Raw genomic sequence first — 25954 nt, forward strand, 5'->3', positions numbered from 1 at the left:
CCCCCCATTTCAATTTCTAGGGCTCCCTCGTCCCTCCTCCCACTTCCCGTCGGGCCGCCGCAACGCCACCGCCACCCCACCCCATTCTGGCAGAAGGCGACTGCCAGCCCCACCAACAATCGCCGACCCAAGATCATGAAAGAGCAGGACCTCATCTTCTCGAACCGGCCGAAGCTGAGCAGCCCCGACCGGCTCATCTACTGCTCCAAAGACGTCGCGTTTGCCCCTCACGGAGATTACTGGCGGCAGATGCGGAGCATATTCGTGCTGCGCCTGCTCAGCAACAAGAGGGTTCAATCCTACCGCCGCGTCAGGGAGGAAGAGACGTCGCTCATGGTGGAGAAGATCAGGGAATCGGCGGCGGCGGTGGTAAATTTGAGTGACGCGCTGGAGTCGCTGACGAGCAATGTGATCTGCAGGGTGGCGTTGGGGCGGAAATACGGCGAGGAGAGAGGAGGTAACAGTGTGAAGAGATTCTTCGCAGAGTTTGTACAACTTTTAGGAATTTCTCCTGTGGGAGACTACGTTCCCTGGTTGGGTTGGACCAAAATATTGTTACCAGGTTTAAAAAAAAAAAAAAAAAAATGGAACGGTTTTAGGCCAAACCGAACCGTAAAATTACGGTTCGGTTTGGTTCGGTTTTTTCAAGGAAAACGGTTTGGTTCGGTTTGAAATTTTAGTTGGCGGTTTGGGTTCGGGTTGGTCAAAACGGTTCGGTTTCAACCCAACCCGCCCGAATGCTCACCCCTACAGAAGCCGCCCCAGCTCAACTCTCCCCTGCTCCAGAAGGTGCTTAACACCCCAGAGCCATTCTGACTGAAGAAGCCCCACCTTCCCCTGAAGAAATCAAGAAGTATCGAAGATGGTTTGAACTCCACTCAAAGGAGAACATCATTGGAGAACCATCAGAAGGCGTCAAGACTCGGAGATCAATGTGCAACCTCGTCTTCGACATCAACCAGAATAGCATCAACGAAGATAAGAATTTCTGCTGTTTCTTATCAACTACAGAGCCCAAGGATATTGAAGAAGCTCTGAAGTCTACTCAATGGGTCATCTCAATGCTAGAAGAACTTAATGAATTCAACCGGAATTTAGTTTGGGAGCTTGTGGATCGACCAGACGATGCAAAGGTGATTGGCTTGAAATGGATTTTCAAGAACAAGGAAGACGAAGAAGGAAACGTTGTGAGAAACAAAGCAAGGCTTGTGGCTAAAGGATACGACGAGACGTTTGCCCCAGTTGCCAGATTGGAAGCAGTCAGACTCTTCTTAGCCTTCGCAACTCACAAAGGTTTCAAGGTACACCAAATGGACGTCAAGTGTGCATTTCTCAATGGAGTGCTCACAGATGAAGTCTATGTAGAACAACCTCCAGGGTTTGAGGTTGCTGGACCAGAAAAGGTGTACAAGCTGAAGAAAGCGCTCTATGGGTTGAAGCAAGCACCAAGAGCGTGGTATGATACTCTCTCGGAGTATCTGGTTGAACAAGGCTTCAAAAAGGGATCTGTGGACAGAACTTTGTTCACTCTCAAAGAAGGAGAAGATCTCTTGCTTGTTCAAATTTATGTCGATGACATAATCTTCGGATCCAAATCCGAACACATGTGCAAGAAGTTTGCTGACATCATGACCAACAAGTTTCAAATGTCCATGATGGGAGAAATGAATTTCTTCCTCGGATTGCAAGTCAAGCAGACCAACGAAGGAATACTGATCAGCCAGTCCAAGTATGCCAAGGAGCTGATAGCTAAGTTCGGTATTCAGCACATGAAGTCAGTTAAGATCCCAATGAATACAAACTGGAAAGTTGATCCAGATTCAGCAGGAAGCTCTGTTCCTTCGAAGAAGTACAGAGAAATCATTGGATCTTTGCTGTATTTGACTGCGAGCAGACCAGATATCGCATTTGCAGTCGGGGTATGTGCAAGATATCAATCAGGTCCTAAGGAAGTTCATTTGGATGCAGCTAAGCGAATTCTGAGATATCTCAAAGGCACGCCCAATCTAGGATTGTGGTATCCAGCAGACGATGACATCAAGCTCACCGGATATTCAGACTCAGACTTCGGTGGATGCAAGCTTGATCGCAAATCAACCTCCGGAACTTGTCAATTCCTAGGCAACAAGCTCATCTCTTGGTTTTCAAAGAAGCAGACTTTAGTCGCCACCTCTACAACTGAAGCTGAATATGTTGCTGCCGAAAGCTGCTGTTCACAAATCCTGTGGTTAGTCCATCAACTAAAGGACTATGGGATCGACGAAAAGGAAGTTCCTATCTATTGCGACAGCTCCAGTGCTATTGCAATCTCCCAGAATCCAGTTCATCATACCAGAGTCAAGCATATTGAGATTCGACATCACTTCATTCGTGATCATGTCGAAAAGAAGAATGTCTCTGTGGAATGGATTCCCACTGCTATTCAGAGAGCGGACTTGCTGACCAAGGCTCTTCCAGAAGAAAGGTTCAATGATCTATGTGCAAAGATCGGCCTCATCAACCCTGAAGAGTGATGCTGTGTTTGAAGATTTTCTCAAACAGTCATGCTGACTGGTGGTCAACCAACTGCGGCCTCTACGATCGCCGACGTGGAAAGCAATGAAGTCCGAACGCTCATCTGAAGAAGAAGTCATCCTGATGAATCTACCAGGATCACGTGGTATCAACTGACTACGATGATCAGTTGATCAGTAAGTATTTTAAATGTTTACTTTTCAAAATCAGTTATTTCAGTATAGAGCTTTAAGTTTTTAGTTCAAAACCTTTTCTCTAACTGATCAGTTTCTTTCAAAAAAACTTTAACTGATTGTTGGAATTGTTGGAATATGGAATATCCGAAAAGGACAAATTTTTTATAAAGTGAAAATCTGTTTTGATTGAACTTGTCCTGATCTTATTGCCAAAAATCCATCCAACCTTTTTGCCTCTGCAATAAAATTTCTTGAAACGCTCATTGACATGACATAATGTAATGATGTCTTTCAAAGTCCCTCGCAGTGACGGCGGACGCGAAATTTTTCTTCAATTGCATTTTAGGCACAGTTTTCGAAAAACCTTTTCATCTTCTACATGGTTCACATTCTACCTATTTATACCATGTTGTCTTCACGTTTTTTTTCTGCATCAACTAACAAATCTCCACAGCCTTCACTGTGAGAAAAAGCTTCAATTGTTTCCAAAGTTGCAGAGAAAAATTGTTCCGACTAAAGGAGAAATCTATGACTGCAAAGTCATGGAGTGGAAGATTGACGCTCATAGTCTTGGTCTTCACCGGACCCTTCCACTGGATCTCAACGTCTCTCCGGCGTCAAAGTTTGCTTGACCCTCACTTGTATCCAGCGAAGCGAGTGTCTTCCATCCTCATGCCCGGAACATGGATTGGAAGTTCCTGTCTGAATATGGACAAACTTCACCTGATTCTCAGGAAGCTCCTCGCCTTTTGGTGAAGCCTCCATGTGGTGCAACAGCAATGCGCAGAAGCTCATTGCCATCCAGCGCAAAATCGACAGTGCTAGTCCTCACGACTACCACTGATTCGATTCTCCATCTCCACATCTTTTTCTCTCCCATGTATGACAAAGCGTGTTTTGATCCTTTTCTTTCATCCACGCCTCGTCATGCATTTCCTTCGTTTCTCCTCCCCTCCTCTCGCACTCCTATAATTCTTCTCTTCTCGTCTGTCTCCTCGCTCTTCGGATCGTATGTATAGTTGTATCTCATGACTATCTCTAACGATGCTATGCATACTTTCCTTTCCTTCACTTTGCTCTTCTCCATTTCTCTGTCTCTCCGCCTTCTCCGTCCTATCTTTTACATCCTTCTCCACCCACTCCTGACGTCCTCCTCCTTCTGCATATTTGGGACCTCTCCTCTTCTCAAGTCGTCACCACAACTTGAGAATTGGAGTTGTTGTCTCATTTGATTTCAGCTTCCATGGTCATCTCTCTTTTTGATGTTGCCAAAAAGAGGGAAAGAAGACAGAGTCAGTGAGCAACCTTTCCTTTGGGTTACTCCTGTCCCTATTTCTTGACTGTAGATGGGATAGCTAAGAATCATCAGAAGGATGACGTTTCAGAAGAGACCTCAAATCAACGGAACACAAGTGAGAGTGGAACAAGCTTAGGAACACGAAGACATGAAGACATAAGATGAAGATCAAGAAGTTCAAGGCGCAGCCAAGCAGACTGCTGGAGTCCATGGTTTATCCATGATGTTTTTGTTTTTCTTTTTACTCCAATGTAAATCTTGCTCTGTACCTCGACTGATGGCTTATCAGTCTTATTAATGAAATGAACTTCTTTTTTATCTCAACCTGAAGACAATGACTCTTTGTCCAGACTCTGATTATGGTTTTTCTGTCTTCTTTAAGTTCTGTTTTTAGAACTGTTTTCGTTCTTGCTCTAAGTACAAGTTGTTTAGGTTCTATTGTTAAGGGGGAACTGTTTTCACCTCTTGTTTAGAACTTGTACTATGAGTTCAGTCTTTTTGTTGTCTAGAACTGCTGTGTGGTTTTGGCATCATCAAAAAGGGGGAAATTGTTGGGAACCTTGTGGTATCCTAACCCTTGTTTTGATGATACCAAAAATCATAGGACTTATTTGTAATAGACTAGAATCGTTTTGAACTCAAGTGTTAGAGTTCGTTTCTAGTTTAGTTGCGGTGTCGAAGACTGAAGACTGAAGACTGAAGAATGAAGACTGAAGACTGAAGACTGGAGTTACCAACTGAAGTATCAGTTGAAGAATCAGTTGAAGACTGATTATTTAATGCGCGCAATGGACTGATACTAAAGTCAAGTATCAGTTGAACATTCCTCCTAGGACTGATCTTCCAACGTTCAGAGGAAGCCACGTACGCACAAGTACAGCCGCATTAAATGCAGAGATATCACAATATCTTATCTCTGCAGAGGTCATTCCTATCTGGTGGTTACTTTTCAGAGATGTCACTTCTCCTGTCCATCAAAGAGAGCCGTTTCCACACAGACAAGGAACCTCGAAGATTGAAGCCTCAGCCCAAATTCGAATTGCTCTCCAACGGAAGAAATCTTGAGGACGATTTACGCCAACGGATCTATTCAAGAGTTCTCCTACAAATAGCGCTCGAGGATCACTTCAATCTTCACCGATTCAACGACATAAGCTGAAGCTCTGCCGAAATTGCTACTTAGCCTAAAGCTTAACCGCCCAAAGCTTGAATCGAATAAGAGAATTCCAAAGCCAAAATCAGTCTCTACTGATTACATACATTCCCTTAGACCCTAGGCATATATCTGTTTACCCAGAAGCCAAAGGTCAAACTTGCTTCAAAGAACTTGTTCTTTGTAAGTATAGTTGGCACTCGTTTAAACCTCTCCTCCATAAGAGTGTTTGAGTGATTCAGAGTTCAGGAAGGTACTCTGAACTCTGAGTGGGAAGTCTGAGCACGAGGTGTGCTTAGCAGGGAAATCCTACGCGAGGTGTGTGGGTGCTGAAGAGAGTTTATCTTCAGTTTACGGTTGTGTGCACCAGGCAAGCACACGGGTACGGTTTGCAGCGCACCAGGCAAGCACTTGCGGAGTGGATTGTTGGTCTGATCAACCAGCCGTGGATGTAGGAAAGAGTTTTTCCGAACCACGTAAAAGTCTCTGTGTTATTTACAGTTTTCAGTTTTACATTCAATACTTGTGCGATTTCAATTGATAAAACTGAACACTAACTAACAGGAAAGAGAAACCTTAATCCAACTATCTGCTCCACCAAGGCTATTCGAAACTAAGTTTAATTTCCGCTGCGTATGATATCAATCTGACTGAACTATCCTCTGATAGTAAGGAAGAGTGATATCATCTCTATCTTTGAGACCCACCGGACCTAACACCCCCCCTCATACACCTATTCGAAACCCTGCGGACCTAACAGCGTGTGCACAACACAATTCTAGGATATGTTCCTTCAACAAGGAGCCCGTTGCTTGACAATTCTTCGCATTATCTGTGATTACTTGAACCACATTTTGGGTGCAACATCTTCAATCACCTCCTTCGTTAGATTAAATATAAAGAATTTATCATTAACCTCCCCAAGATCCACTCTCATTGACAGCCATGAAGTTCATCAATGACCTTCTTTGTGAGTCACTCTATCCATAACTCATAATGTTTATTCCTTTCTCAGCACATGTGGTCTTGATGGGTTCCAACAAACGCTCAACATTTTCTTTCTCCTGGTCAAGTAAATAAGTCCTCAAGGCATTATACCTAGGTGGCACATAACCAGTCGAATTGTTTGTAGTTGCACTATAGTTGCTCCTATAGTAAGGGTTTCTTGCCAAATGAAATGGCAAACCCGATGAATAGAACAACCTTGCAATCATCGGATCCAATATTTTTCGGTCTTGAACATTAATGCCTTTTCAAGAGCCGATGAGCTTCCTTCACTCCCCTTTCTTGTCCTCGTTCCACAAAAATTTCACTCCCAATCAACTCCACCACCAACGCCTCCTACATTTCCATATCTTTTAACATATCTCTATAATGGTTTTCGAAAATCACTAATTGCAGGTGATGTAGTAGAAGATGATGTAGAACTAAAATTTGGGGTATTCATAGCTGCCAACATGTAATTTAAATAAAATTAAGATCAACCACATTTAAACTAAATAAACCCACTACTGGTGAGTCTAAAATCAACCACATGTTTCATTTATATATAAGCCACATGTTTCCATCTAAATAAACCACACTTAAATTAAATAAATCCACTATTATTAGCTAACCTAATTTGAAATGCCCCGACATAAATTTCATATAAATATGCCCAACACCTCCTTCATTCGAAATCTGCCCAATTCACTATTTCAATTCGAAACATGCCCAACATAAACTAATGATATACATGTAGTCAACGACTCCAAGCAGTGGCACATCGCAACAAGCATAGCAGGGCTGCGCAGGGCGGCATGACGGTGACTGAAGGCGGCTCGACGGGGGGAACATCCTGGTTGCTGCTCAGACATGAGTAGAGAGGTGAGAACAGAACAGGCCAGAAAGGTTTTCCAAGTTTTTGGAAATTGGGGACTTAGAAACTAGGGTTTCAGGTAAGTTTTTTTTTTTAAAAAAAAAAACATATTTTTTGGGTCAAACGTATTTGACCGAACTTTTAATGTATTTATAAATAAAAAATTAATTAAAAAATTAGGTCACAAAATGCGTCCCATGGTGCGAATTTATCGCGTATTTCGGTGAATCGCCCCCTAGGACGACCCCGGTGTGAGTACGCATAGTTGGGGAGCCTCCCCATGTTCATAGATTGAGGGCAGTTATAAAGTTAAGGATAGAAGAGAGGATATTGGAGAGAGAGAGAGAGAGAGAGGAAAGGGAAAGGGGAAAAATAATTGAGGATAGATTTAATTTAAATTTAAATAGTTCTAATAAATTGTTTTAATTATATTTGTAATTATTTTAACATAAAATTAAATAATTCATCATGATTTTTAATTTAAGATGCATATTGAATACTTTTTCGTGAATAAAAAAAGAGTTAATGGTGCGAAAATACCCATTGGGCATGTTTGTTTGCCAGGAAAGTAATGTGAATTGAGATTGTTATTCCCAGAAAAATGATTCCGTGGAAAATGAATCCTAATAGATTCATTATCTAGTGTTTGCAAATATCAAAACTAATTGTTAGGATTCTGGATTTGTATCATTAAATAAATATAATTAATCAATATATAAGAATTAAATTGTAATTTAATCTTCATAATTAATTTCTCTAATTAATTTTATAGTAACAACAAAGTACATTATTAAGGTTAATTATATGATTTATAATTCTAAAATTAAATTCATTTTTTTTCTTAAATAATAATAATGTACAACATAAAGTATGATTTATAGTTTAAAAAATTAAATTAAGATTTCCATAATAAAGTATGATTCATAGTTCAAAGAGTTAAATTATAATTTGCTTAAAATAAATTATGAACTAATTAATCAATTAAATAATAATAATAATAATAATAATAATAATAATAATAATAATAATAATAATAATAATAACAATAATAATAATAATAATAATAATAATAATAATAATAATAATAATAATAATAATAATAATAATAATAATAATAATAATAATAATAATAATAATAATAATTTGGAAAAGTAAGGAATAAGAATCCTGGAAAATTGCACTACTTTCTTTGTTTTCAAGATTCTTATTACTTTCCTTGTCTGATAAAAATTTAACCAAACACAAAAATTTAATATTTTGGAATCAGATTACTTTCCCAAGACAGAATCCGAGCCAAACAAACATGCCCATTGGGGATTGTGAAAATTAAAAGTTGTCCACCCAACATTATTTCAATAAATTATAGTTAATTTTAACTATTTTAGATAGAATAAAGGGGCTCTGCTATACGTATAAAAGAAAATATGGGCTCTGTTATATTTGTTATCGCTCTTTCTCTCAAATCCTAATTTTTTCTGCTGCTCATCTCTCTTTGTTTCTATCTTTATTGGTCTCTTCTTCAAATTTTCTTCGTCACCTCTATCAACATTTACTTTTTATACAAAATTTGGTGAAATATGAGTTCAAGGACTTCCAGATCTACGAGAATTATAATATGTGAATCCTGATCTAAGAAATTGTAGAACGAAATTGTACAAATTCATTCTATCGGTACCAATATAAGTTGTGTCAGTCGGAGGAATGGATGTGTCATTGATAGTAGCCATAGATTATTTTTCCAAGTGGGTAGAGGAGGAAGCAGAAGCGGTATCCAAGATTGATGAAAAAAAATACAAAGATTTGTGTGAAAAATATATGTTGTAGGTACGGTGTTGTGATGCCCCGCTCTTTTAAATACATATTAGATTAAATATGTGCATTAGTTATAAAATTCTTTTAATTATTTATGGTGATTATTTTGTTCAGATAATATTATTTCAGCATAAGTCTGTATAAGAGATACAGAGCTGCGATTTAATATTCAGTCATGAATGAAACCAATAATTAAATTTATTGGTTTAACTATACGTTTGAGACTTTGTTTTACCAGTTTATTGATTTAATCAATATTATTAGAAAATTTAGATTTATAACCGATTTTATAAATCGTGTTATTTAAATCAAATTGCTAGAATTATAACTTGAGATCATATGCATAATAATTTTATTATTTCGCGTTATATGTGTTAAGGTATTAAGTCGCGGATTAATTCCGACTTTCACGTATTAAATCTCAAGATTGAGGATTTAATTTATATAAATACTACGAGTATTTATTAAACGAGAATTGGAGAATTATTACAGGAACTAGGAGAAACTAGATCACGGCACTACACGTATGTCTCGATTTTTCATCCAACACATCAATTCCTACACTATTTCCTACACTATTCCCTACACTATTCCCTACACTATTCCACCTTCCCCTCCAACACCTCATTACTGCAACAATTTTTTTAAAGTTGCATTATCTTCATGCATGTGTAATTGCTCCATTTTACTACATTTTCTTCCATCTTAAACTCTTCTGCAAAAAGTTCAATTTATCACCAACTCTCTCCTACAACTATTCATCTTCAATTTTCAAAAGCTTCAGCACGCCGAGAAAGAAATTTCACGGCAAGATCACAATTGTCAAAGGATGCAAATTTCAACAATCAAATCTTCAAAAGTTGCAACTCCCGGTACCAAAATTTCCACCATTTTGATTCTGTTGTCTGCAGAAACTCCTCTATAAATTGAGGAGAGTTCTGCAGAAGGAAGAAGTGCAGCAAGAGGTGTGAGGCGAGAGAGAGTTTAGGAGAATTTTTAAAATTTCTTACTTGCAAGAGCTCAAGTGAGCTCCCTTCGCCGGGCCATTTCTTCGTCGACCGGCCACTAGGCTCTGAACCGAGAACGTGTACTCGTTCCTCCATCTTTAGGCTACCAAACCCAACAATCGAAAGGCCGAAACCTTCTCTATATTTTCCCGACCAAAGGCCACAATATCCTTCGGAGGCCAACGTCGAATTCCCGACTTAGCCACCGGCCAACTTACGGCCTTCGTTTCTCACTATCCTTACGACGAAAAAGGATCAAGAAACCACCGTTGTGTAGCCTGATCTATCTCGCACGAGGAAAACTAAGTCGTAGACCTTCGCGGCTAAACCCCATCGCGGAACAACGACCAGAAAAACCCCCGGCGAACAACTTCCATTAGTGCTCACTTGGACAAGGGTAAGTTGACGCCCTTATTTCGATGCATTCCCGTTTCTATTATATTATGGGAAATTTCTGGGGTATAGATGGGAGTGTGGTAAATATTCGTACAAAGTTTCATATCATTTGAACTTCGTTTACTACCCTTTTAAAATTCGAGAAGTCTACTGCCCGTATCTGCTAAAACTGTCGTGAGGCAGATGATTGGGTTAATTATTTCAGTAACCATATGTTGATATTTAGCTCTCAAATTTTTATTCTATGAAGATATATGTGTTAGCTATCTACATATAAAATTTGAGCTCATTCAGGTAACGTTTGCTATTTTTCAAAAATCTGGACTTTCAGTTGGCAGAAACTGCCGAATCTGGTAGGCGATGGGAAAATCGCTATATCTCTTAAACTACTTGGAGTTTTTCAACATACTTTTTTTTAATTAAACTAGACTCAAAGAGGTTTCGATTGATATAAAATTTGACTCCATACGAGTTCGGAGTAAAAGCAGTTTATTAGTTGAAGTTGAATATATACAGTTTTGTTGAGATGGAAATGATTCAAAATAATTCCTATTAAGGATTTTAAAGTTTTATTGTTGATAAAATATCACTTTTAGTTTATAAATGAGCTATTGAGATATATAAATATTTTGAGAAAGATTTCATGAGAACTTGTTGGTAAAATTATATTAGATGGAATAGTTGATAAATGAAATATTAAAGATTTATTAATTAAATGGTAAAAATATTAAAATTATTAGATCTTCTCGAAAATTTCTTTTTATAGTTAACTCCTTTTATTATTTTAAAATATTTTTACAAATGTTCCTAAAATCTCACAAATGAAATTTTCATCAGGAATTAATGTTTAGAATTTATTAATGATTTATTAGTTCTTTTAATAGTAGCAATATATATATATTGATTGGCATTATTAAATGGGGAAAAGGAAAATATTTTATGAATTATTCTTTATTTATAATGGATAAATAAATGAATAATATAAAATGGGCTTTCCTACATCCTCAAATGTACATGAAGTATTTCGATAAAAGAAGAACGATTGTATATGAGTTAGATACAGTCGTTTAAGGAAATATGGGTAGTTAGAGAAATGAGTGAATAGTGATTCACTGCATTTGTTGTTATCTTTTCTATTATTCACTCGAACACATGTTTCGTGTTATCAAATGTTCAAATAAACAAAAGCGCCTGAGTAACCTATCGCGCTAAGGAAAGAGAATCATTGTCTTAAGTAGCAAAACACTGCAATCAGGTAGGCATTACTTTCATATATATCAAATGAGTTTAACTGTTACGTTCAAGCAAGCTATTTCATGACAAAATCTTTGAATTGAAGTTATTTCAAGTATTGTCTTGCCATAAAATGTTTTAATTTCAGTATGATATCTATCTGATATAGCTTTGCCAGTTATCATGTAATCGAATTCGGGTCTTGAGCAGTTGATAGCTATCCTGCCTTGGCTAGTGTACACCAGTGACCGTGAGTCATCTAGCGGGTTGGCCGGTCAAGTGACCGTGAGAGGTGGCCACCTCTCCGGCACACAGATTCAGATATGATAGATTACAAAAGAACTTAGTCTGATCAGACGAACTTTAGAATCACAAATGAATTTAGTATGCTTAGGGCCTTTTTAAGTAAAAACCCTTGGTTATACTATTGAAATGGCATGACAATTTACAGTTATTATGTATGTATATGATTTTCGGCATATGTCTACTGAGTACCTTGTACTCAGCCCTGCATGTATTTCTAAATGTGCAGGTTGAGCAGTGATGAGTGATGATGGGGTGTCGTGCGGAGCTTTGTCATATTTACTAAATAAACTCTTGGCGATACATGTCTTCATACATGTATCACGTTCTCATTTCCGCTGCGAACACTCAGTTATGATGCAGTTTATCCTATTATGTTGGATTGTCAAATCAAGTTATTGTATAAACACTTAAATCGGATACTCATGACCGATTACTCGTTATTATCTATATATATGTGTGACTTATTCTCATATGATGTCTAAATCTTAATTTAATTCATTTATAATTATTTATCACCCCTTTCTGTCCCCTCTCCTAATTTCCCTTCCCTAGTCACGGTTTCCCGGCTTACCTATCCTTAGTTAAGTCCGGTCGTGACAGGTGTACCTCGAATTTTGCTATCGGACAACGAGACCTAGTTTGTCAGCATCTTCATGCAAACTTGGTGCAAAGAAATGAAGATGGAGCATACATTCGTCTTGGTAGTTGTTGGGGTCCCGGAGGGTTAACAGACAGGTGTATGGGGGGAGGGGAATACATTTATGGGCTATTTTTCGCAAGTCAAACAAACTTAACCAATTTCAGTTAGAAATAGGTTGTAGACTGATACTAAAGATACTTCAGTGAGATGACAACAGTCGAGCACTAGGCTTAGCTGATATCCAAGTAAGACTTCAGTCTAGTTTGTAAAACAGAGTAGAGTTATTAATCTCTCTGACTATCAGTCGTCAGTAGGATTAATAACTTAGCAGCGGAATTTAAACTTAGTGCGAATAGCCTTTAGAAAAATATTTGTCACTTGTAAAATTATTGGTTACACTTTTCAGTTAATCCTGTTCAGTTGACAACAGTTAAGCACAGATAAAGGAAATAACTGAAAGCAAGTAAAGAGCACAAGGATTTTTAATGTGGTTCGAAGACATCTCTCCTACATCCACAGCCAGATTATTTGTCTGACAAACATTCTGGGCTTATGCTGTAGAGGTGCACAGCAAACCTACCAATCAATCCTGAATTAGATTTAACACTTAGCACGCCCTGACACTGTCGTGCCCACTCAGCTAATGCTAAGGTAATTGGAGTCAACACCTTTAAGTTGAACTCCCTCTTGGCTTTCTGGGTGCCAAGGAAATCGAACAGTTTAGTTTTGAATCGGTACTAAACCACAACCAACAACAGCTTAGTTTTCTGGTACTAAACAACAATCACTTGGCTTGACTGGTGCCAATGAACCATCTGTTTAGTTTGACGGTACCAAACTACCGCTGAGTTCGGTCTTAGCCTCGAACTCTATTACAAACGCTCTTCAGTCTCTTCTCTCAGAAAGAAAAAGGTTATGCAATAACCAACTATGATTACTGAGAACATGCTCTCAAGTAATCCTCAATCTAGGCTAAAGATATGTCTTTTGATTGCCTAAGATTCTAAGAGAGTTCTTTTAATCGGACATTCTGATTGTATGATCTCTGATTGCTCTCTTCTTCGATTCAAAGCTTGTGACGGTTGAGCTCAAATTAATCTTTCGATGTAGATTTACATTGATGATTGAATCGGATTTTCTCTTTCTCTTTATTTTTCCCCAATTTCTTGAGGTGTCCTCCTGAGCTATTTATAGACAATTCTAAATAATAGATCCGTTGGTGGAGATCTTTTCTTCGAATCCTGCCATTCAAAGATAACGTCTTAATCTGCTCAGGTTCTCTGTCTCCATTTCTCTTTAATGAGTGAAGAAACGGTCTTCTGTCCTTTGGTACGATTGCTGCAGGCTTTTTACAAAAGAGGAAACTCCGTCCTTTAAAGTCAATGCATCTGACTTCTTCAAACGTTGCAGCATATCTTGGAGATTATCCATGTGGCATTTCCTTCTTCAGTTGAGGCGAATGCCATGACTCATAGATTCCTCAATTGCTTCTGATGCAGTTTCCTTCAATTGGGAGCTTTCAGTTGAGTCTGCATTTCTTAGTGTGTCCGAGACTTGTGCATGGCCTTCAGTCAGTTAGTCTTAAGTTGAGTTAACATCTTCAGTCATCATTCCATTCAATGTCCAGTCTGGGGGTGAGCAAAAAATCCGAAATCGAATAATCGAACCGATCCAAACCGAAATTTTAAAATATGGTTCGGTTTTTTCGGTTTTTCGATTCGGTTCGGTTTATTTTTTCATAAAATTTTGGTTTTTCGGTTCGGTTCGGTTCGGATTTTTTAAAACCGAACAAAACCGAAAAATTGAATTATATTTAATATATATATATATAATATATATATATAATATTTTAATTATAATTTTATAATATCTAACTTCAAATATATTTTAAAATTTAATAGTTTTTTGTTTTTTTCGGAATTTTTGATTTTTTTTTTTCAAAATTTTGGTTTTTTTATTAATTCGGTTTTTTATATATATAATATTTTAATTATACTTTTATAATATCTAACTTCAAATATTTTTTAATTTAATAGTTTTTTTTGTTTTTTTTTGGTATTTTGTATTTTTTTTTCAAAATTTCGGTTGTTTTTGGATTAATTCGATTTTTCGGTTCGGTTCGGTTTTAACTATAAAAATTTCGGTTAATTCGGTTCGGTTTATTCAGTTTATTCGGTTCGGTTCGGTTTTTTTTCCAAATCAAATTAAAATATGGTTTGATTTGGTTTTAGCAAAAACCGAACCATATAACCGAATGCACACCCCTAGTCCAGTCTAGCTATTGAAGAAACTCAACCACTATTAGCTAGAATGCCTTTCAGTGGTTTTGGTATCATCAAAACATATGGGTTGGATATCTTTTCATTTCCAATAATTTCCCCCTTTTTGATGATGCCAAAACCTTACAAGATAGATTCAAGGGTATATGAAAAAAAAATTATGACTGAGAACAGAGTAACAGAGTTCGCCCTAAATGATGTAATTAAGACATCAGCTGGAAGTTAAGGCTCAACAAGAGATATAAACATCATAACACAGTAAAAAGCATATTTAGAATTCAGACAAGAAGATATTGTTATTGAAAGAGAGTTAGCTTCAAAACATATCAGGAATCAGAGGAGATGAGTACATTGCACTTAGCAGATGAACATATTCTCTGTCTAAGGCGTTTGTACAGCAAACCTAGAAACTCTCCGATTTAACGTGGCAGAGTTGGTAGAGAGCATTTCTTCTTTCAGCAATGCATTATGGATCAGTGATTCTCCATATTTCACTGATGCTCTGCACTTCTTATTCAATGACAGTTCTGTCAGTTCTTCATTTTTGCCTTGGTGGTGTGATGGTGTTGAGTAGGGGAGGAGGAACGAACGCCATCTTCGCTGCTTTCCTTGCTTGTTCAATCCGCTTGAACTGAGCCTGATCATCCCAGTTTCGCATGAAGTATTTCCACGCGTCGAGACAGACCTTGTTCTGATCGAACTTGGCAGCTAGAAACCATTTGCTGAAGACTTCCTTAACTCTGACCCACCAGTCGCTTGTCTCTCTTGGAACCCATGTGTCAGGATTTTTTAGTTGATTCCCATGAATGTGGGATATCAAAATCCTTGAGTTCCGATCAGCTTGAAGCTCTTGATGTGGCTTTGGTGTGAACGAGAGAGCAAACATGCCTAGGTCAGGTTGTCTCCTTGACTGGTGTGGACTATCTCCATCATTACTTATTGGCCTCTTCTGCAGTCTATTTTGAGATGTTGATTTGTCCGGAGCAATTTCAGCTGCAGCGTGCTTTCCTTTGTCTTTGGCTCTGAGCTTCATCTGAATGGACTCCATTAACTCTTCAACTTCTTGATTTGGGCGATCTCCTCATTGTGATCTTTCTCCCTTTTTGGCCTCATCAAAAAGATGAGCCTTGGGAGTCCGTTGTGAGTTAGGAATTGTTCGAGCAGCACTTCCATCAGTGGGATCAGTCACAGCTTGATGCTCGAAGACACTTCTTTCCAAAGACTATAGTCTCTCATGTACAAGCTGCAATTCTTGCTCAACCGGCACATGAAGTGCACTTCATTTTGTTTGATTGTCATTTTGTTGGGTGACGATGGAAGTGATTTTGTGGCGAAGTTGGGTGAGCTCTGCCTTGATCATTATGAACTTGTCTTTTTTCCACTGATTTGCTTCAGTGCGTTCTCTGCCAGCGTACATCACTTGATCTACCAATCGTGGAAAGTTTTGGACAATTGGTAGCATGGTCTTGATGTGAGTGTGGAGATCTTTCTGCATGGCTTCTGATCGGCTATCCAAGAAGTGTAGATATTGGTCGGTCATGCGTTTCTCACTTACTGAGTCTCAGAACAGATCTTCCACAAGGATTTCCACCGTAGGAATATTAAATTTAATTAATACTCGATTTGCCCGAGGATCGTCTCTTGGATTATCTTATTTCACCATACATCGATTAAACCTAGCATGCTCCTATTAATTTAAGTGTTGCACCAAGGAGTTCAGAAATACCTGAAGAATTCCTAAGAATTCATCAATTCGTAGCTGAACAGGTCAGCCAACTTCAATGCTCTGTTTGACCCCTCAAACGACCTCCAATCGTAGTTTTCTCAGAAATACGACATTTTCCTTTTCGGGAGAGCTTTTCGTTGACGCCCGTTTCGTTCAAATCCGAGTTCTGTAGAGGAAGTTATGGTTGTTCCTCGGAAACTGCCAGAACTTGATTTCCTGCGAAAATCTGACTCCAGCTCTAATCTTCTGGACTGTATCCCGCTCAGTTCCCAACGTTGGATGGATAACGAACTATGAGAACTCCCAGAGAATTCGACCCCTACAGTTGGCGCTTCCTTATTGCTCTGCTCTCTAAAACCCAAATTTTTGTGTGTCTTATTCTAAGAGAAGATATCTGTATTTAAAGATAAAACACAGACCTAGGGCCTTAATAACTGCAGTAGGCGACTCCTACTGGGCTCAGGAGACTTTGGGCCAGTCCAAGGATCAGATACAAGGAATAAAGATGGGCCTCAAATGAATTAATTCTTATGATCAGCCCAGATCACAATTAATTCATAAATATTAATTTATTCCACTAGAGAATCAATATTGACTTACCCCTTTATTACCGATGATGAGTCGGGCTTGTATTTAGACTTATTAGGCCTCCGTATTTAAAATATTCGACATCCATTAATTAATTAAAGCTCTGACAGCTTATATTAATTAATCTCTTTGTAATCCTTAAGTAGTACCACTCAACCATTATTATTGCGTCTGAACTTAATCAACCTGCAGGGTTTAACGCAATAAACTTTTTGAGCTCCTTAAGAGGATGTCATTATCCTATACCGGATACGGGTACTAATATAGATAACCAAATATCATACATTAACCGCTATCACTCAAGATACAGAGTACTCAAGTTAATATATAACTCTCACCCATAGTAAATCAAAGTGATACACGAATCAACATATATATTTGAAACCTTATTAGTATTAAGATCTTATTAAGTCACCGAGATCTGGATCATTCACATATGTCAGATAGAATAATACGTTACGACGTATCAGTATAGACAAGTAGTCAAGACAAACTACTTCCATCTAACGTGGCTTACTCGTGACTACTTGTCTATACTGGTATGTCGTAACGTATAGATAGGATCACAGTAAGATGTATTCTTCTATCTAACATATGTGAAGGATCAAGATCTCGATGACTTAATAAGATCTTAATACCAATAAGGTTTCAAATACATATATTGATTCGCGTATCACTATGATTTACTATGGGTGAGAGTTATATATTAACTTGAGTACTCTGTATCTTGCGTGATAGGGGTTAATATATGATATTTGGTTATCTGTATTAGTACACGTATCCGGTATAGGATAATGACATCCCCTTAGGGAGCTCAAAAGGTTTATTGCGTTAAAACCTGCAGGTTGATTAAGTTCAGACGCAATAATAAAGGTTGAGTGGTACTACTTAAGGATTACAAAGAGATTAATTAATATAAGTTGTCAGAGCTTTAATTAATTAATGGATGTTGGATATTTTTAATACGGAGGTCTAATAAGTCTAAATACAAGCCCGACTCATCATCGGTAATAAAGGGGTAAGTCAATATTGATTCTCTAGTGAAATGAATTAATATTTATGAATTAATTGTGATCTGGGTTGATCATAAGAATTAATTCATTTGAGGTCCATCTTTATTCCTTGTATCTGATCCCTAGACTGGCCCAAAGTCTCCTGAGCCCAGTAAGAGTCGCCTACTACAGTTATTAAGGCCCTAGGTCTGTGTTTTGTCTTTAAATACAGATATCTGCTCTCAGAATAAGACACACAAAAATTAGAGTTTTAGAGAACAGAGCAATAAGGAGGCGCCAACTGCAGGGGTCAAATTCTCTAGGAGTTCTCATAGTTCATTGTCCATCCAACGTTGGGAACTGAGCGGGGTGCAGTTCAGAAGATCTGAGCTGTAGTCAGATTTTCGCAGGAAACCAAGTTCTGGCAGTCTCCGAAAAACAGCCAATACTTCCTCTACAGAACTCCAATTGAGCTGAAACAGGCGGCTACGGAAAGCCCTTTCGAAGATGAAGAAGTCGTATTTCTGCAAAACATACGATTGGAGGTTGTTTGAGGGGTCAAACAGGGCATTGAAGTTGGCTGACCTGTTCAGTGATGAATTGGGTCAGAACTGGAGTCTTTTGATTCAATCGTCAACAGCCTCTGCGTTCAATTCACAAGTAAGTAATTCTAACTCCCAGGTGCAACACTTAAATTAATAGGAGTATGCTAGGTTTAATCGATGTATGGTGAATTAAGATAATCCAAGAGACGATCCTCGGGCAAATCGAGTATTAATTAAATTTAATATTTCTTCAATTGGTATCAGAGCCCAGATTAGTGTTCTTGGCTTTGTCTGATAATTCACGTTCGATTAATATGTGCGTGTTTTTAATTTGTTTATCTGATGTTGTTCTTCGTGGTCTGTTGATTTGTGGGATACATCGTTTTGACATTATAATCGTTTTTCACCACGAGAAAATCCGTGGTTAGATTAGAATTTCAATTGTAAATAGTTGTAATCTGTAATTGTGGAAAATGAGACAGAGACGACGACGATCATATCAGACAAAGAACAGTTGGATCGGGCTGCCGTGCGGAGGGAGGTCGTGGCGGCGCCGGGAGGTGACGTGCGCCGCGCGCACACCGGGTCGCGCTACTGCTGTCGTGGTTGATGCGGCGGCGCCGCCTTGGGGTTCCCAAACCCTAGGCGGCGCTTTTCTTAAAGAAACCCTAGGGGGCCAAACCCTAGGCCCAATAGAGCAATTCTGGGCCGACCTTTCAATTTTATTCTTTTCTGTTAAATGTAATAGATTAGAATTGGGTTTCACGAATGGGTCACGAAGAACTTTATTTTCTTTTATTATTTTCTTTGCATGTCGTGGGATTAATCCTTTATGCTCTTTGCCTGCTCGTTTGTCTCTGCTTGTTGATATATGTTTATTAACTGCGCTTAGACAAGCATGCAAGGTTAATCGTTTTCCTGAGCATGTTTTAGAATTCTGCGAGCATGTTTTACATGTTGCGTTCTAGAAGAGCATGTTTAGGATTATGTTTTGAGCATGATCAAACCTTTTGAAAGAAAAATATTAAGTTGTTTTAATAATTTTTATAGTGCTTAAAAATTATTTTAGACCTCCACAAGCGGTCTCAAGACAAAGTGATTGAAGATGTGAGTAAACGTCCACACTAACGTGGCTTACTTCATGTTTGATTTCACGAGTTTGTCAAGTTGAGATTTCTTTTGAAAAATATTTAAATCCATTTAAGTAGTGGGAGTTATGCGGTAAACGTCCACACTAACGTGGCTTATTCGTATGATTTTCACAAGTACTTTAGAGGATGGAATTAAATAAGATAACCAAGAAATTAAATTGAAAGCGGCATGGTCCTTATGAGTATGTCAATTTCGAGAATTTAATTGTCAATGTTAAATTGTGGTCATTGCTTAGATATCGTATCAAGTACAATGTACAACTCTGTTAGGTCCGGGGGTCTCGAACAGGTGTATGGGGGGGAATACACCTATGGGATATTTTTCTTTCCTCTAAAAACAGAGGGATCTCAAGATAGAGATCAAAACGAAACTTTACAAGCAAACTAAGACACCTGTTAACAGAGAAGAGTTTTGACCAACAGGGCTGACGACTGATACTGAAAGACTCTTCAGTAAAGAGTTATCAGTTAAGTTATTGGAACTTAACTGATGCACGTAAAGGCTTCAGTCGAGTTTGCCAAAACAGAGATGATATAAATCTTTCTGACTATCAGAGGATAGATCAGTCAGACTGATATCATACGCAGCGGAAATAACTTTGTTTCGTAATAGCCTCGGTTGAGCACGTTGTTAGTCTTAGGTTTTTCTTTGCAGTTAATCAGAATTCAGTTTATCAAATGTAAATACACAAGTAAGAATGTAAAACTGAAAGCTGTAAATAACACAGAGACTTTTACGTGGTTCAAAAAACACTTCCTACATCCACGGTCGGTTGATCAGACCAACAATCCACTCCGCAAGTGCTTAACTGGTGCACTGCAAACCGAACTGTGTGCTTGTCGGGTGCACACAACCGTTCCATTGAAGATTCCACTCTTCAGTACCAACACTTCACTCGCGCTAGATTTCTCACTCCTAGCACGACCTTGCACTAGGATCTCACGGAGTTAGAGTACCTTCCTAATCTCCTTTACCACTCAAACACTCGACTCTTTCTTTCGAAAGGAGGTTTGAACACTTGCCAACTATACTTCAAAGAACAAGTTCTTTGGAGCAAGTTTGACCTAGGCTTCTGGGTAAACAGAGGTTTGCCTAAGGTCTAAGAGAATGTGTGTAATCAGCAGTGACTGATTTTTGGCTTTGGAATTCTCTTCTTCGATTCAAGCTTTGGGGAGGTTAAGCTTTGGGCTGAGTAGCAATTTTGGCAGAGCTTCAGCTTATGTCGTTAAATCGGTGAAGATTGAAGTGATCCTTGAGCACTACTTATAGGAGAGATCTTGAATAGATCCGTTGGCGGAGAACATCTTCAAGATTTCTTCCGTTGGAGAGCTTTTTGAATTTGGGCTGAGGCTTCAATCTTCGAGGTTCCTTGTTTGGTGGGAACGGCTATGTTGAAGAGCAGGAGATGCGACGTCTCTGATAAAGTAGCCACCAAATAGGAATGACCTCTGCAGAGAGGGATGATCCTGAGATCTCTGTATTTAATGCGGCTGTACTACGTGAGTACGTGGCTCCCTTTTGAACGTTGGAAGTTCAGTCCGAGGAAGAATGTTTAACTGATACTTGTCTTTAGTATCAGTCCGCTGAGTCCACGTGGCACGCATTAAGTAATCAGTTCCGAACTGATTCTTCAACTGATACTTCAGTTGGTAACTTCAGTCTTCAGTCCTTCGTTCTTCAGTCTTCAGTCTTCAGAACCGCAAACTAAACTAGAAACGAACTCTAACACTTGAGTTCAAACAGTTCTAGTCTATTACATATTAAACCTAAGGATTTTGGTATCATCAAAATAAAACAAGATATTCCATGGGGTTCCCAACAAACACTCCAACGGAGTCCCTTCTTGAATATGATATGATCTATAGTTAAGGTCCAACTATTAATTTCTTATTTCAAAAGGTTAAGTTGACATGGATTGAAATTAAATGACTAGGTGTATAGTCTGGTTGAGGGGTTCATGTGTAAACGTCCACACTAACGTGGCTTACTCGTGAGATTCCTTGGGCAGTTGGAGGTTTCAATCAATATTGTTTTATCAAGAGGTTTCAATATTGTTGTTACGAATTATGTGCTTCATGTTCTTACATGTTTTAATTGTTTGCTTTCAGATATGTCTATGTCTCCTATCATCTCTTTACTTGCTAAAAATCCTCTCACCGGACCAAATTTTTCTGAATGGAAGTGCTCACCACTCCTCGTCCCCCGCTCTTACTGATGAGTCGACTGATGCGAAAAAGGAGGAGCATAAAAGGTGGCATAAATCAAATAATATGGCGAAATGCTATATGATGACTACAATGTCACAAACCTTGCAACTTCAGCATCAAGTCATGGATGATGCTGCTACAATCATGCTGAATCTCACAGAGGTGTTTGGGGAATCGGAGAGATCTGCTCGCTTTAACATAATGAGAGAAATCTTAGCGTGTGAGATGAGCGAGAGCAGTTCCGTCCACAAGCATGTCATGCATATGACAAATCTTTTTGATAGGCTTGACTTGCTAGGTGGGGGTATCGACGGCAAAGCGAAGGTCAATATCATCCTAAACACTCTCTCCAAGACTTATGAAAACTTCCGCCTCAATGTTGTTATGAGCAAGGTCAACTATTCTCTAAATGAGTTGTTGAATGCTCTAGTTACAGCGGAGGGAGTTACGGGGAAGGGGAAAGAAGTGCTTGTCGCTGCCAAGGGATCATCTTCTTCGTCGAAAAGCGAGAAAAAGAAGTGAAAAGGTCCAAAGGGCAAGGGAGGCAAGGAAGCTAGTGGGAGTAGTGGAGTGGGCGGCCCTACCGGCGGCGTGAAAAAGCCAACGGATAAGGGAAAGTGCTTCAAGTGCGGCAAGACGGGGCACTAGAAGAAAGATTATCCGGTGCTCAAGGCGAAGGGACAAGGTACGTCACAAGTTTTAGTAACTGAGACATGTTTAGCTTCGTTTTCTACTCATTCTTGGGTAGTGGATACGGGGGCAACTGATCATGTTTGTTACATCTTGCAGGGCTTCAGGCCGACAAGGGTACTAGCAAGTTATGAGATCACCATCTCCATGGGCAATGTGGCAAAGGTCGCAGCTGTTGCAATTGGAGATTTATCTTTATGTTTTTGTGATGATGTTTTAGTTTTGAGAGATATTTTATATGTGCCAGAGTTTCGGCGGAACATAATTTCTGTTTCAAAATTGTTTTTGGATGGATATTCTGTTACTTTTCATAGAGGTGTTTCTATCATGAAAAATAACATGACTATTTATTCCGAAATTTTGAACAACTCTCTCTATACTATTACATGCCCACATAAGAACTATGTCCATGTTACATCTACATCACTAATTTGTTCAAACCCCAATAAGAGAAAATTTGTTTCTTAAGAGGATCGTACACATGTGTGGCACCTTAGATTAGGCCATATCAATCTAAACAGGATCCAAAAGCTCGTGTCGAATGAAATATTAAAAGATTTTTAAGCCGTTCCATTTAGAACCTGCGAATCAAATACAGAAAGTAAGATGACGGATAGGCCTTTTAAGGCAAAGGGGAATAGGGCCTCAAATGTGTTAGAATTGATTCATTCTGACTTGTGTGGACCAATGTCCACAAAAGCTCGTGGAGGGTATAAGTATTTCGTCACTTTCATTGACGATTACTCGAGATATGGATATATTTACCTGCTTCACCACAAGTCTGAATGCTTTGAGAAATTCAAAGAATTCAAGACAGAAGTGGAGAAGAAGTTGGGTAAATGTATCAAGTCATTGCGGTCTGATCGCAGTGGCGAATACCTCGAGAACGAGTTCAAGAAATACTTATCAGATTCTGGGATTACATCCCAATTGACTGCACCGAGTACTCCCCAATAGAATGGTGTAGCAGAAAGAAGAAATAGAACTCTTTTAAAAATGGTACGATCAATGATGAGTTATGCATCTTTGCCTATTTCGTTTTGGGGATATGCCTTGGAAACAGTGGCTTACTTGTTAAATCTAGTGCCATCCAAATATGTGCCTAAGACTCCTTCCGAGTTATGGACAGGGCGTAAGCCCAGTTTGAGCCATATAAAGATATGGGGTTGTCCTGCATACGTGCTAGACAATGAGGCAAGGAAATTGGAGCCTAGATGTGAAGTAATGTTGGTTGTAGGATATCCTAAGGGAATGAAAGGTGGTTGTTTTTATAATCCTAAGGATCAAAAAGTGGTTGTTAGCACCAACGCACGATTCTTGGAATAGGATTATGTAGACAAGCACAAGTCTAAGTCCGAGATTGTTCTTCAAGAAATAGAAGGCAATGGACAGGCGATTCCATTACCACAGCCAAGTGTGCAAGAGATTGCACCACAGGACACTGCACAAACTATTGTCACAGTAGTACCACCACTGCTTCGTCGTGGTGGGAGGGTTGTTCATCAACCTGATCGATTCATGTTCTTGGGAGAGTCTTCGGATCTTCTTCCTGTTAATGAACAAAAGGATATCGACCCAGATAACTTTAGACAACTTTAGACAAGCGATGCAAGAAGCAGATGCAGATTCTTGGTACGACGCCATAGTTTCTGAAATAGAATCCATGATTGATATGGAGGTATACGAGAAAACTATTTTACCAGATGGCTACTCGGCCATAGGTAGCAGATGGGTATACAAGAGAATGCGAGATTTGGATGGCGAAGTCACGGCTTTTAAGGTTAAAGTGGTGGCGAAAGGTTATACCCAGGAGCAGGGCATAGACTATGATGAAACCTTTTCGCCAGTTGCCATGCTTAAGTCCATTCGAATACTCCTAGCTATAGCAGCCCACATGAACCTTGAGGTTTGATAAATGGATGTCAAAACCGCTTTCTTAAACAGTTTCCTTGAAGAAGGAAGGGATATTTATATGTAGCAACCCGAAGGATTTGTAAAGAAGGACGAAGAGCATCTCGTGTGGAAGCTAAAGAAGTCCATTTATGGACTTAAGCAAGCTTTTAGGTCATGGAACTTACGTTTTGACAAGGTCATTAAATCCTTTGGATTTACTCGTTCTGAGAACGAGAGTTGCGTGTACCGTTTAGATGACAATGGTGACGTGGTTTTCCTTGCACTTTATGTAGATGATATCCTACTCATTGGCAACAATGTGGCGCTATTATCATACATAAAGAAGTGGTTATCCGAACAGTTCAAGATGAAGGACTTAGGAGATGCAGCATACATCCTGGGGATCAAAGTTATTCGTGATCGCCAAAAAAGGATGTTGAGCTTATCTCAAGCGTCCAACATTGATACTGTGATTGCTTGTTTTAGCATGCAAACTGCCAAGAAAGGATTGCTACCTTTCAGACATGGCATTCCTCTGTCTAAGGATATAAGTCCCAAGACGCCTAGTGAGGTGGAGGAAATGAGGAAGGTACCATATGCTTCCGCTGTAGGTAGCCTCATGTATGCAATGCTTTGCACGAGACCTGATATTTACTATACCGTGGGCATAGTTGTGAGATATCAGTCTAACCCTGGACCAGGACACTGGACTGCGGTAAAGCATATACTCAAGTACCTAAAAAGGACTCGAGATTATAAGCTAGTTTACCAGTCAAACAGTCTAACTCCTTTGGGTTATACGGATACGGATTTCCAGGCTGACCGGGATGAGAAGAGATCTACCTCGGGTTATGTGTTTATCTTGGGAGGTGGAGCCGTATCGTGGCGGAGTGCAAAACAGCGGTGCATTGCAGACTCCACCATGGAAGCTGAGTATGTAGCTGCTTCGGAAGCTGCTAAAGAGGCTGTATGGTTCTGAAACTACCTCTTGGATCTAAGAGTGGTACCTAATTTGCCTAAGAGTATCATAATTTATTGTGATAACTCGAGTGCAGTGACAAATTCTAAGGAACCCAGGACCCACAAGGCTACCAAACACATAGAGAGAAAGTACCACATTATACGAGAAATCGTACAATGAGGAGATGTGCTGGTTGAGAAGATCAATACTTTGGAGAATTTAGTTGATCCTTTCACGAAAAGCTTACCGCAAAAGGCCTACGAGAAGCATGCTCGAGGGATGGGATTGCGGTTGATGCCACTCACTTAGAAAACTTTCAGTATAAGTGGGAGAAGTGATAGTTTTGTAATAGCTAGTATTTAGATGCATTGTATACTAATAGTTTGCTTTAGTATAAGTGGGAGATTGTTAAATTTGTATACTGAAAGCAATAACGTTTTATGCTTGTATACAATGTTTCCTAAGTTCACTATTTAATCTCCTATCTGATTGTGTTCATGATTGCATATGTATGTCCTTTGTCTCTATA

This window comes from Salvia miltiorrhiza, chromosome 1 (genome assembly GCF_028751815.1).
Source record: "Salvia miltiorrhiza cultivar Shanhuang (shh) chromosome 1, IMPLAD_Smil_shh, whole genome shotgun sequence".
NCBI lineage: Eukaryota > Viridiplantae > Streptophyta > Magnoliopsida > Lamiales > Lamiaceae > Salvia > Salvia miltiorrhiza.